Here is a 14,713-nt window from a genome sequence, read left to right as displayed (position 1 = left end):
CTATATAATAATAATAATACCTTACCAAATACATCACTTTTAAAAATAATAGCTTACCAAATACATCATTTTTTTTAGAAATTGACTAATTTTATTAAAAATAGAAAATATATAAAATTACAATAAAGATTTACAAACATAACTATAAATCTTAAATATAACTATGACATTTTCCTATTAACATTGAGATAAAAACTAGTCACCTAGATCACATAATAACCAAAAAAGAAAATGTCAAAAAACCTAACGAAAAAACTCGAATAAAATAAAGATACGAACAAATCTAACTGCATCAGTAAACGAACCACAAAAAGGATGAAGGTACTGAAAGACCACTGACAAATCACAAATCAGAGTAAAGCAACGTGAGTAGGGATGGGCATGGGTCGGGTTTTTGGACCACCCGACCCGACCCAAGAAGAAAGGGTACTCCACCAGTAACCCGACCCGACGAAATTATAATTTCACCCGCTCCGATAGACAATTAAAAAAACCCGACCCAACCCGATTTAATTTTTTATTTAATAAAACCCACCAATTTTTTAATTTAAAATATAAAAAATACTTAAAATAATCGTTAGAAGCCACACTCTAATATCACGCTTTGTCCCGTATTTTGACTAAAATAAAAAATGAAGGAAAAAGCGTGAAAAAAGCATTAAAAGAAATTAAAAAAATAGCTAAAATAATCGTTAGGAGCCACGTCTTAATATGATGCTTGTCAATTGTATTAAACTCTCTCGGGAACTATGAAAGTTGTCGACTAGGGTAGGAATAGGAAAGTAAAAAAAGTAAAATAATAATAATAATTATGCATTAACTATTCGGGTCGGGTCGGGTCAAGTAGAATTATTTTATCCTAAACCTGACTCGGACCCAACTCTAAATATTTTAATATAAAGTCTGACCTGAACCCAAATTTTTTTTAAAAAAATTCGACCCAATCGGGTCGGAACCCGTCGGGTTCGGATTCTATGCCCATCTCTAGACGTGAGAAAACTATCTACGAACACAAAACGCTTATCCAAATCAATCCAATAGTCTAAAGCAGAGAAGATCATCATAATAACAAATAAATTTTATTTTGATCAGGCGATGTCAAATCTAACAAAAAAGAAAGAAAGATAATTTGTAAAATAAATATATTATAAAACATAGAATGTTTAAAAAAAAACACATAATTATTCTTATTAAAAAATTATAACACAAATGGTTAGGAATAGACAATTTGAACTGACCTGATCGTTGACTGGGAACTTTCATGTACGTTTCTGGAAAATTGAGAACAGTAACCCAACTCAATCTGCTCTAGCCTGGTCTATAACCTGAGTTAATGTATCATGTAAATGTCAAAGTGCCTAGTATAACTGTCACTTTAATATAAAATTAAAATAAAGCGTTATTGATTTTGTTACTGTGTAAATAATAAAATAGGTAAAAAAATTTATTGATAATAATATTATTATTTTTACTTAAAATATTTTTTTTTACATTTTTAGTCATTTTTTAGCGTATAGTAATATTTCCAGTCATTTTTTAGCTCTTAATGATGTTTATGGTCATTTTTTTTAAATTCGATTAAAACGCTCAATAATAATAAAATCGATTATTTTTTAGCGCCCAATAATATTTTCGGTCATTTTTACTGGTTTTATTATTTAAATAATAATAAAATCGAAAACATCTTATTTTAACTTTATATTAAAGATACCGCACTGAGCATTTCACAAAACTCCTTCTTTCGGTATATTTTACATTTTCTTTTTTACCTTTTTTTGCAATTGATAAAGTGATAACATTATTATGTTTACAATTACTGAAATAAATGAACGAATGAATGATGGGTACATGTATGGTATACAAATTGCAGAATTGGTAGTTATGGGAAGGCAGTGGCAGAGCAGGCAGCCTGGGTCCAGTTTTGGTGTTGGGTCCATTGTTGCAATCAAATGTGAATGCCAGCACTGTTCACATCCTCAAGTACTTAACCGGCTCCGCTAAGACCTACGCCAATTCAGTTGAAGCCTATGTTCACGTCAGGGATGTTGCCTTAGCATACATTATTGTCTTCGAGAATCCTTCTGCCTCCGGCCGATACCTCTACGCCGAGAGCGTCCTCCATCGTGGAGAGGTGGTGGAGATTCTGGCTAAGCTCTTCCCTGAGTATCCCATCCCTACCAGGTGTGTCTTTTTATGCAAATTGTGTTTTCCTTTTTTCTCCACATATGAACTTTGACAAATTTGGTGGTTGAGAAACTTGGTCAAAAAACGACTACTTTAAATTTAGGAAGTGGGGCAACCCCTCTCTGCTGTTTGAATATTAGCAAATTGGGTTCAAATTATAATAGACACGACTAGTCACATCAAGAATTGTCAAATATTAGTTGTTATCATGCAAAAAAAAAAAATTAGTTGTTTTTTTTAATACAAAGGAGCTCATATTTTAAAATCCGTTGGAATATAGCAAAGATTATGTTCATAAAGCAATGTGGACTCACCATGTGATATTTTAGTTTATTTAATGCCATAAATTACTATTAGTGGAAGACTATGTACTATTTCGGTTTAATGAATTAGTTGATAAATAGAATTCTTTTATTTGTTAAATTCCAATGATAAAAACACGAGTATGAAAAAGCATTAGCCGAATATGTTATCTGTAATTTTTCTACTCTTCTAACAATAAGATTGATGATAGAATTAGTTAAATTATTTAATTGATTCAATAATAATTAAATAAAAATAAATATTAAAATACTAAATACTAATTAAGCCGATTCTACCCGTATGCTATATTTTTTTAAATCTTTAATTAAGGTTTCTTTTCTTCTTTTTTTTGGGACATTTTATCGATTTCATCAATGTGGGTAGGAATCTTTCTTTCTTATTTTGCTTGCTTCATTGGATTGAAACATAGAAGTATGATCCCAAAGCTTGCTGAACCTCCAATCGACAAGCCTCAATCTTCTCCCCATTCATATGATCCACTTCAGATCAGCAGAGATACCACCTCCCACATCGCTCAACACAGCCCCGTTTGTTCAACATCAGGCTCGAGTCGACACAACATGACCCAAGGATATTTGGTAAAAAGCTCAGCCCCAAGGGCCAAAAAACAGTTCACACGATCATTAAACTGTTCGTTTCTTACCTTAAAAAATGTTAATTCTTCCTCTCCACCAGCGCAGTCCTAACCTTTGTTTGCATATCATCACCTTTTGTAGGTCAATGCCACCACATTTTAATGGTGTTGGTTAAAACCACTATTTTGGGCAAGGGTAAGGGAACTGTTAAAAGATGGCATAAAAATCACAAACATTCATTATCAAATATAGCGCCATACTAGAATTGGCAAGCGTTTCACACCCCTTTCTCTTTCCTTCCTACTGAGTAAATCTGATACTCTACTACTCTTTTAAGGAAAACAAGAAAAACTTCTACGTCGAAACCTGCCTTGCTAAAGTAAATAGCCCGAGGTATTGTCTGTTATTCTTCATATGTCCTCCGTCTCCCGCCTCTGAGGTAACTGCATGTTTACAATATCTTCTCGAGGAAGAGAGTAGATGCATGAGTTACCAGAGTCTCTAACCATCTGTTGATTTTCAGGCGTAGTCAATGCCAAAAGGTGTGTTGTTGCCTCTTTGTTTGGTCGGAAGACCAGGTAAGCAATTGCAGCCAAATAAACTGCCACCCCTGCAAATCCAAAAATCCCCAAAAACACGACCGCAACAAGCTCCCAGTGATTGTGAAGGAGCAAGTGGATGAAGCTCGTCATAAGATAGTATATGTTTATACCCATGATCAGAGAACCGATGATCCATGTGATAGCGGAAACCTGCATAAAACTTATCGAATAAGTAGGCTGTTGATGACAGAAACCAGGAATGTTTTGTAATATCCGAGTTCCAGATACCATGCAATGTAGATACTTTTTTCTCCTAGACCGTAAGCTTCCTTAATCACAGAAAATAATGAAATTTTTACCAATATACAAACCTAGACAAGGAAATAATTCATTCATTTGATTAATGGTTTTTATGATTTAAGGTTCTCACCTAGATAATTTCAATAAATGTTTAGTCAAGCAACTCCCTAGAACAAAGTTGATGACAATACTTCTATCAAACTTGTAACTAGATAATGCCTTAGCCCAGAATTTGGGAAAGAAAGGAACAATCTTTACCGCAATTGAGTTTGTGTGTACCCCCATCTTCGTCTCACTGCTGGTGAACTTGAGAAGTGGAATTAGAGCAAAAGGTAGCTCAAAGGATAAAATCATCTGCTAACACGAAATTAAGGTATAAATAACTTGCTGATGATGAAAACATAAATTGTGATCCCTCTATTTTCCAACGGTTTATTCTAATAGACAACACAGGAGAAAAAGGGAAAAAGAAACAGAAAGCATTATAAGCAAGTATTTCATACCGAAGCAATGATAATTAGCTGTCCAGCCCCAGCTGAGCCGCCAATTACAGCGACAATTAAACTAGGTACAATGGCCAAGCATCGAGTGAGCATGTTCCGAATCCATGGTGTTAGCCGTAAATCAAGAAAGCCCTACAGAAACGAAGGGAATGGTTGAACGAAACCAAAAAATAATACAATAAGCAGATATCTCAAGCAGTGAACAATTGAGATAAACCATAAGACATTGACCAATCTTTTCAAAGTGATCTATAGAAGGAAATGAAAGAGAGAGAATGGAAGTTATTTTTATCTCCAAGTGACAAATACATTTAGCTTCAAAATTTCAAAATAGAATTGCATACTTTGTTTAATTCCGAAAACAAGGAAACATAACCCGCAAAAAGATGCCAAATAGAGTAAAAGAGTACCTGCATTACATATTGTCCGGCATATGTTCCTGTTATAGTAGAACTCTGACCTGATGCAAGCAAAGCAACTGCAAAAAGTTTTGAACTCCAACTGCCTAAGACATTCTGAAACAATAACATAAAAAATATTCGTTTTCTGAATCGAGCATACTCAGGATAGCGCATAGATTATCTTAAGATAAAGAAACATAAGCATTATCAATTAAAACCCAAGAGTCAGGGAAGTAACGGAGCTAAAGATATCTTAAAATGACTTGGAACCACATACTCTTAGTAAGAATGAGGCTTTGTTCAGGTCTAAATCCTCGCAGCTATCTTTATCTTCTTGATTCAAATCTGTGGAATTGCAAACTGCCGCACTTACAGATATAACAGATATGTTAATAAGAAACGCCACCATCAAAGCGAAGCCACTTTCTATCATATAAAATCTGCAAGCCTCCTGCAGAAATATGGCAATGCTTCAGATGTTTCTCATTGGTACATAAAAAGAAAAATCACTAAATATAGCACTTCATGTTGTAGCGAATGATATCACTTTTAACTATCTTTTGTGTAAATTAAACTTTTAAGCAGGCCTTGCATAGATCATATTCCTAGAGCAATCATTTGTCACCAATGACAAATTTAAACAACTTCATTTGTTTTTGTAAACTATACAATTCAAGCTTCAAAGGAGGTTGATGTCATAAGATTATCAATTATGGTTGGCATGCAAACACATTTGGATCACATTTCTAGTAGCACAAGGAAAAGCAAGTGCAAAACTAGTCCAGTTAAAGAACTCAAATTTGTCCAAGAAAATACCTTAATACCCCGAACAGATCGTGGGATTTTCCTTGAAAGCACCAGTGCAGAGTGGAGAAAGAGGTTGTGCCTGTAAATGGTCACATAACCCAATAGATTTACAACATCTCATGTGGAAGAAATCACTTGAAACTGGTAAGAAGAAAGACACCTACGGCATAACCATAGCTCCAAGGAGTGAAATGGCTAGACCAGTGGCACCATTTCCTTTGAGTTGAGGAACAAAAAGGCCATTAAGAACTTCACTAGACACAGGCTTTGCATAGTTAAGCTCCGCAAAAAAGCACCCAGCAATTGTAAGCACAAGAAAAGCGATTAAAAACTCAAGCTTCCTAACCTGAAGAACAGGGACAAATGCTTGAGCTTATTCCAAGTAATCAAAATCCGGGCCAAGTAAACTTGCCAATAAATGTGTTTTCTTGGTCCAATAACACAGAACAATGAACTAGAAATCTGCAGATCGACATACCCCATATTGCTGCAATGCTAGAAGAACCAGTGTACTGAGCCCTGTCAAAAGGACACCAATCCAAACTGGGATGTTGAAGAGCATGTTCAACGCAAAGGCCGTGCCAATTACTGGACAAGGAATGGATCATAAGTCAGAAACCAGGAAAAGGCAAATGAGTGCTGAAGGAAACGAATAATAGATGATGATAATAAGCCAATGGCTAGAGTCCACTATTTCCCAACCAACTGTTATCAATAGCATTAGAAGGCTAAAGTCGAAAGTAGGAAAATGGAAGCTTTATGAATCATAAACAAATTTAACCAACATTAAGATTAACGAAATGCCACCTCATTTCAAACCATGAGTTCATTTTTAATATAAAATATAATTTCTTATGTTATTTACCTTTAGGGAAACTTCCAGTTAAATTAAGACATTCATCATTTGGTGATAAAGACGTCAACTCTTAAGCAAAAACGATCTATAGTCACCTTCAGGAATATCACATGCAACAATCGCTATTTCAGCAAGAACCCATAAGACGAAATTTGGGCCTCTAGGATATTCAGCTCTGCAGTGTTCTGCTAAATGCTTCCCTGCAACGATGAAAGCAACACTGAAATGAAAAGAAATAACAGTAGGAAAATATCATAAAAATAAAATGTGTGGTAATATACACCTGTGACAACACCCAAATTGGCAGCCAGGGACTGAAGCCACTAATATGATCCAAAGTAACTGCAACAAAGATAAAAATTAATACCAATTACATTGAGAAACTTGCAAAATAACAAAAATAATGACGACGATGATGATAACAAAATATAGATATTGGCAAGTTTTAAATCCCATGGGAAGACTTCCCACGTATTTTCACTCTATATACGCACTCTCCTTTGCAAATGGGAGGCGCTACCAAATTGTCAAGTTCTGTGAAGAAAATTGGTGTAATCGTTTACAAACTGCAATAGAAAGTACTCACCCCATACTTGTACTGCGCTCCAGCTTGGAGATCAGTTTCAACTATAAGACAAAAGAGTAGAGTTCCAATTATATGCATATGTAACCTTTTGGAATAAAAAAGATTTCAAAGATATCAGTCTTACAATTTCCAGGATCAATATATGCAATTGAAACAAGGAATCCAGGACCCATGTATGCAAATAAGTTTTTCCAGCTTTTTCTCTGCATAAATAAAAATGCCACTAATAAAAAATTCATAGCTCCAGAACACATTAAATTATCATACAAAAGGCACAGAAAATTCTCAAATAAAAAACACCACGAAATCATTTTTTAGTAATAACAGGAACCTTCTCAGAAAAAAAGAAACAAAGAAACTGTAAAATTCATTTATCGTGGTCCATTACAGTATCCAGAAAAAAATACTTCCAAATTTCAATTAACCACTATATGATTCAGTCTGTTCCCTCAGGTTGGATCAAATACGTAGGAAGAAATAGCAATATCTAAATATGAATACTGAGTGCTGGAAAATAGATGAAGAAACATGGATTAAACGCTTTTTTAATATAAATTTTTAATATCCAAACTGTGTCTTAAAGATAATACAATTATAGTGATTGATTACCCAAAAAAGATAAAGAGCCCCAGCTAATATTTATCAAAGATATAGACAAATTCATTCCAGCAGCAAAGCAGACTTCACGCAAGACTTTAAACAAATCACAGTATGTCATGCAAGTTTTGGAATCCATAATCGACTCATCCCATCAGAGACTATTCGAACACAATCTATTAACTAATCCTTCTATGGAGTAAAACAATCGAAAATGTCATCAGCCAAATCTTAAATTGTCCACCTAAGATGACACTAACTGTCCTTCCTGCTTATCGGACCGTTTCATATATCGATATTCTTTCTAATAAACACCTATAAGTCATTTTTCAACTAAGCCACCAAATAATTCAGACTCAAAATCTCACATCACCTTAATCTCTCTCACACACAATTTGAGTCAGGGTTTCAACAAGGCCAGCACTCAACTTAATGCACCCATGTCAACACTAGGAAACCGTTTCAACAATTTACGTTCATTATTAATAAGTTTCAGCAATTGGAAGAAAGCTTCAATTCAAGAAAAAATGTATAGTACAAAAGAGATTATGAAAGAAAATTTGAACTCACGTCAGGCACCACTATTTGATTTGTATCTGCATTCTGAATCAGCGGGGTATTTGAGAAACTGCGGTTCCCAGTACTAACAATGAACTGGGGTTGCCCAGAATTAGAATCCATCCTACTTTCTTTTTCCTCTCGAGCCTATTTGAATGAGCATAAAAGGCAAAAGAAAAAAAATCAAACCAATCAGAAATTTTTTTAAAAAAATGATCATTGAATTTGAATAAGGCACAAACTCAGAGTAGAAACTAAATACATATAAAATAAAGGAGAATAAGAGTTTTGAATTCCCATTTGATGGCAAAAAACCAAAGCCTTGAAAACAAATGGCGGTAGAAAAAAGAAAAGAACGCAGGTTTGAGAAGGAATCTTAAAAGCAGACCAAAGAAAACAACGTTAGAACTGGGAAAATATTACAAAAACAAACTCAATTGCCTTTGCATATCAATAAACCCCAAAAGAGAAATGAAAAGTTCATATATATATATGTATGTGTGTGTGTGTGATGGTTAGTCCGTAAAAGAGAAATCAAGAAATCGGGTTTGAGAAAGATTGAGATATAATCAAAAGGAAAAAGAAGAGATTTCCCCCCTTCCCGACAGGCAAATGAAAAGAATAAGAGAAACCTGAGCTCAGGAGGAGAATGGGAATAAAATCAAAGCAGCAAAAGCAAAAGGAAAGAAGCAGAAACACAGAGCGGTTTCACTCTCAGTTTCGTCTGGGTATGTATAAAATAGTATGATAATGCCAGTCTTCCTATATATATATATATATAGATTTCTAAAATTTTCTACTGTTTTCGGTCATTGGTGCTTATAAAGACTTTGGCTAATTGGCTTAGCTTTGCCTTTTTGTGCCTGTGGGGCTCTCTACTCCACAATCCACCACTCTTTTACTTCCTTTTCTCTCTATGCGCCAACAGGAAGGATATCTCACCCTCCACAATCTCTTTACAAGGTACAAAACTAGGCAAACTCTCATCTGAATTAACTTCTAGAGTGGTCGTCGTGAGCCTACAATAGAGGCCACTCACGTTATCATTTCGTTCAGTCTGTTGAAGCTACAATTTATGTGCCCAAGGCTCGGCCAAACTTTTTAAGGGCTTTCTATATTAAAAAAACTATTTTTTTGTTAATTTAACATCATTTTATGATTAATCAATTAAAATAATATTCATCAAATACCATCACGTCTGACAATCAGATTAATTGGTGATCTGGTTTCTAAAATTCAATTATGATAATGAACCAAGGGTTGTGATACATTCGACCAAAAAAATGAACGGCCAAACATTCATTGAGATTCCGAGTTCTCTTCTTCTCAGTCTCTTTCTCATATTTTAGTTATCGATAATAAACACATTAGATGCGATCACTTGATGGGTGATAAATTATCAAAATATGAGACATTTTTAATATATCGATTTAGTTTTTCATAAACAAATCAAGACTACCAGTTTAAAATTATTATTTATAAATAAAATTTAAAGAGGGTTATTTTTCACTTGTATAATATAAATTATGTTAGTTTTATATATATTTAGAATCGTTAAAAGGGTAAAAATAGATGAATATGATTAATTTTTTATTTTATTTTTAGTTAATATTTTATCATTTCTTACGGTTAATATCAGTAATCTAATTTCACTTGTAGGCCTGTAAATGAGCTGAACGTTTAGCGAACCGTGCGGCGGGAAGTTCATTTATGTGCATTTATTTATTAAATGAACGAACATGAACAAGATTTTGTGTTCGTTTAATTAAATGAACGAACATGAACATATGTCTCGTTCGTTCATTTACGTTCGTGAACGTTCGATTATGTTCATTTATGTTTAACTCAATCTTCTTAAATCAATTTTGGTGACCAATTTGTAAGTATCTTAAAAATATTAATTAATCTGATATTCTGATGACCAACTCCATAATTAACCCAATTTTATTTGGAGATTAAATCCAGTATGTTAACCTGTGAGGCATCTCGCACCTATATTCATTTTCCCTTTTTTTCCAAACCCTAATATTCACTGGAGAGTGAAGACGATCTCTGAAAGCTTTAAAACAAGTTATATTATAGTGCAATCTGAAGTTTTACAGGTCTGATTTTATATCTTTCTCTGTTTTATTTGGCTTAATAGTTGATATGTAAAGTTATTGCGGGTATCTTCACATCTAAGACTCAAGAAAACATCATACTTCTTTCTAGAAATAGATGAGAAGATAAATGTAACAATCGGAAGTATATGAGCATCAGTAAAGAGAAAAATATAATAAAATTTGCCAGAAAACAAAACAAAGGTTTCTATGCAATTTCTGAAAAAGAGTGTAATAACAGAAGTAATGGGGTTTCCAGGAAGAATCGATTAATAAGTAGAAAATACACTTTGACAATGAACTTTTGTTTTCATAGTTCTTGTGTGACCTTTAGTTGTGGAGTAGACTTTAGGTACGTTAAAATTTTGACTTTAGGTACGTTAAAATTTTGAATGGTGGTTTAGCAATAATATCAGTTATGATATGTAGCATTGAAGGGATTTCGGATCTATGTTATAGGCTTGTAGTCCAATTTGTACCATTCGAAATCTTTATGCTGTTAAATTTTCTACTCTGCCAACAGAAATGACCATTATTAACAAACCTCACTAAAGTCTGACATTGATGTCACAAAACTTTTAGCCGGCGAATTTATTAGAATAACGTAGATTTGGTTGATTTGCATTGTCGACTATTTTTCATGAAAGAACAATGGAATGTAGGGTCTCCAACGTTTTGTTTGTTTATGTTCGTGTTCATTTATGTTCGTGTTCGTTTATGTTCGTGTTCGTTTATTTATTAAATGAACGAACATGAAAAAGTTATATTCCTTAATAAACGAACATGAACAAAAAAAAATTTGTTCGTTTATGTTCGTGTTCGTTTATGTTCGTTTATTTATTAAATGAACGAACATGAACATACCTCCGTTCGTGTGCGTTCGGTTCGTTTACAGGCCTATTCACTTGCCCAACAATTTTGAATCTGTGTAAAACTAAAAGAATTTCGTAATGTGTAACATGATTTTATCATTGTTTAGTATATGAACATAACAAACAATTTTACTGATAAAAAAGAATAATATTTTTCTTTTATAATTTTAGTTTTTTTAATATTTATAGGTATGTACAAGTAATTGGATTTAATATTAAATATATATATTATTTTATAATTATGCTCATTAAAAATCATATATATTTATACATTTTAAATAAAAAAAAGGATAAAATTACATTTAAAAATGTATTCCAAGACTCCACTTGTTCACAGCAAATAGTTAATGCAAGTTGATATGTAAAAGATGTAAAAATGTTTTATATTATAATAATATAATTTATAACTAATTTGGAAAAAATGTTATTTACATATTTTTTGGGTACATAATAGTATGAAAATGATTGCGTATGGCAGATAGTGGCAAATGCAAAGTATACCTAGGGTGAATATGTGCCACCTTATAATTTGATTTTTTTTTATATTAATTATTTATTTTATTATTAATGTCTACCTTAAAATTTTATTTGTATCTACCCTTATGAAAAATTCTAATAATTAATATGCGTGTATCAACTCTAAAAAATATTTATAGATTCACTACTGTTGGCAAATTACAATCTTAACAAAGCTTCGTCATTTGCATCAGCTCGAAGAAAAGGGATAAGTTCCGTTAGGGGTTCAAGCAAGAGTAGTGTTCCCTCCTTCATACGAAATGCCACATTTGTTAGATGGTCTGCACATCGATTCCCCTCTCTCCAAATGTGTCTGATTTCAATAACTTATATTCCTTTCTTTAATTTCATGTAGTCACCGATTATGATTTCCTGTTGCAGGTCCTCCGTCTTCTCTCCATTTATCGAATTGCCTGCCCACCTAGCATCTGTCTTAACAATTAAATTCCTTGCACCCAATGATTTAGCAAGGATGAACCCTTGTCTGATGTCCCAGATTTTCGCCAAAGCACTCGAGTTATTATCAATATTCAGTAAGAATCCATGAATCCATTTTTTTGTTGTCGTCTCTGATGATCCCCTGCCGCTGCGACGCTCGAGGAAGTTTTACATGGTCCATCTAAGATTCAGTTACTGTCTGGAGGCTTCATCCATCGCATCCAGCGAGGTCCTCTGGTGATTTTAATATTACATTAAGCGTGTGATGATTATAAAAAGAATGAGTCTTAAAATTAAATTTTGGTAAAATATACAAATAATATATAATCTTAAGCTTAGAGATCAATATAATATTAAAGGGTTAAGTATTTGATTTAAAATGCACATTGATAATATTTATTGAAAAAGTGAAATTGGTTGTATGATATAAATTTGTTGGAGAGCAAGGTAGATAAGAAATATAGTCAAGAGAGGAATAAAAGAATGAAAAAGGGATGGTTACTAACAAGCATATGCTTATTTAAGACCCCATGTTATTGTCGTAGAAAGGAAACAAGCAAAATAAGAAAATAGCATGAGTAGGTGGAACAAATCCATATATGACTATTTATATTCTAAAATTATTTTTATTAGTAATAAATGCTCAATTATTTTTATGAATTTTATATTTAAATTCTAAAAATCAATCATTAGTCACTATTAATGTATTATGATATAAGTAGCCACATGGGGGTTCTAATAACCATCCGAATCATGCACCATGTTTCCATCGAATCTTGAGTTGCCATTGATGTATAGTTTAATCCAGATATAGGCTGTCGCTATCAGTATATCGTGCTCGCTTTACTAAAGCGAATTTCGATCGGCACTTCGACGTGGACCGTTCATCGATTGATTTTAAATCAGATATGGGTTATCCCGCGATGCAGTTCCTTTTATTTTTGGGGCTTTGTTTTTTCTATACCAAGAGATGATTTGCTCTGTTTAAGATACCCTACGGTTCCTACATATTACTTTAGATACCTTCTTTCCTAGGCAGTTTTTTGGAAGGACAGTATGAGAGTTCAGGGAATGCCGTAAAGCTTTAATGACTTTTTATGCCCATTAGCATATATGCTGTCTTAATATAAGTTGTTGAATTTCAACATTTATATTTGTATATTTGTATATAATTTGTTAATCGGTAAAAAAAAGTTTTAAACAAATATTATATTATAATTACTTCAATCTCGTACTATTAAAAAAGTTACAAAACATAAGTATTAGAAATCAGGGATGGATCGAGGTGGTGAGTGGAAACGATCGTCCCTTGAAAATTTCAAATTCATATATATTTTAGATATTTGTTTATATTTTCTATTTAAAAATTATTTTAATATCCTAAAATTTTATAAATACACATCCCCTTCAAAATTTATAAAACTCTCTCTTAACATATAATCATGCATTTGTCCCCTAAAATTTTATAAATGCATCTTACCTTAAAATTTTATAAATTTGCTCTTAATATAAAATCATACATTTGATAGTAATAAAGTTAAAATCAAATTATATAAACTAAAATAAATTTATTATATCTTGAGAAAGAAAATCAATTTATAAGTAATTTTATTTTAATTGATGTAGCTATAGAATAAATGGTGTCGTTAAAGTTTTGTCACTCTTATGTTTTCCCAGCTATTGTCCAGTAGCATTATATTTTTTTATTAATTTTTGAGCTCTCATGATAACACTAATTATTATTTTTCAAAAATTAAATTAATATCAAAATTATATATTTTTTAATAGTATAAGATGATTATAAGGTAATGTATATTTAGGGAAAGATCTAAAAATATTTTTTGAGAGTGAAACACATGCATTAATGACAAAAAAATCTTCATATAGGGTGAACACAAATAAAGTTTTAGGTGGGTACAATCAATAAAATAAATAACTAAAGAAAATTCAAATTTCAATGTATGAACGTGCTTACTCTGGGCTAAGGATGTATTTGTCAATGTATATATTCAAATTTTTTTAACATAAGAATAATACATATTGTAAATATAATTGTTTAAATCTAAATTCTCTAAAGGATATAATATTCTATCTTATTAAAATTACTAAATAAATTTAATATCGAATATATTTTCAGAAAAGTTAAATCAGGGATATGAAATCATTAAGAGTATTTAGAAAGCTCTACCTCACAATTTTTAAGATTCAATTAATTCATCAAGTCCATCTCACAAGGACGACCCAAATCCTAAGATATGAATTCATCAAGAACATTTAATAGTGCATCATTTCAATTCAATGAGTTCATCATGTCCGTCTCACAATGACTATTCAAAACTTATATTATTAACTCATCAAGAGCGTAAAATTCAACATCTCAACTTGATAAATCTATCAAGTCTGACTCACTAGGACCACCCAAATCATGAGCTATAAATTCATTAGGATTGTAAAGCTCATTATTTCACGCTAATAGATTTATCAAGTTCTTCTCACTAGAACTACCCATAATATAGGTTATGAATCCATTAAGAGAAAAAGCTCAACCTTATGCA

At 32.3% G+C, this 14,713-nt stretch overlaps 1 pseudogene; it reads right to left on the bottom strand.

The window, feature by feature from the left end:
- Positions 1-3,298: 3,298 nt before the first annotated feature.
- On the bottom strand, positions 3,299-8,950 carry LOC120194534 (annotated as a pseudogene).
- Positions 8,951-14,713: the final 5,763 nt, after the last annotated feature.

Source organism: Hibiscus syriacus, unplaced genomic scaffold, assembly GCF_006381635.1.
Source record: "Hibiscus syriacus cultivar Baekdansim isolate YM2019G1 unplaced genomic scaffold, ASM638163v2 tig00116997_pilon, whole genome shotgun sequence".
In the NCBI taxonomy this organism is placed as follows: Eukaryota; Viridiplantae; Streptophyta; class Magnoliopsida; order Malvales; family Malvaceae; genus Hibiscus; species Hibiscus syriacus.
This window is presented reverse-complemented; position numbering and strand designations above follow the sequence as displayed.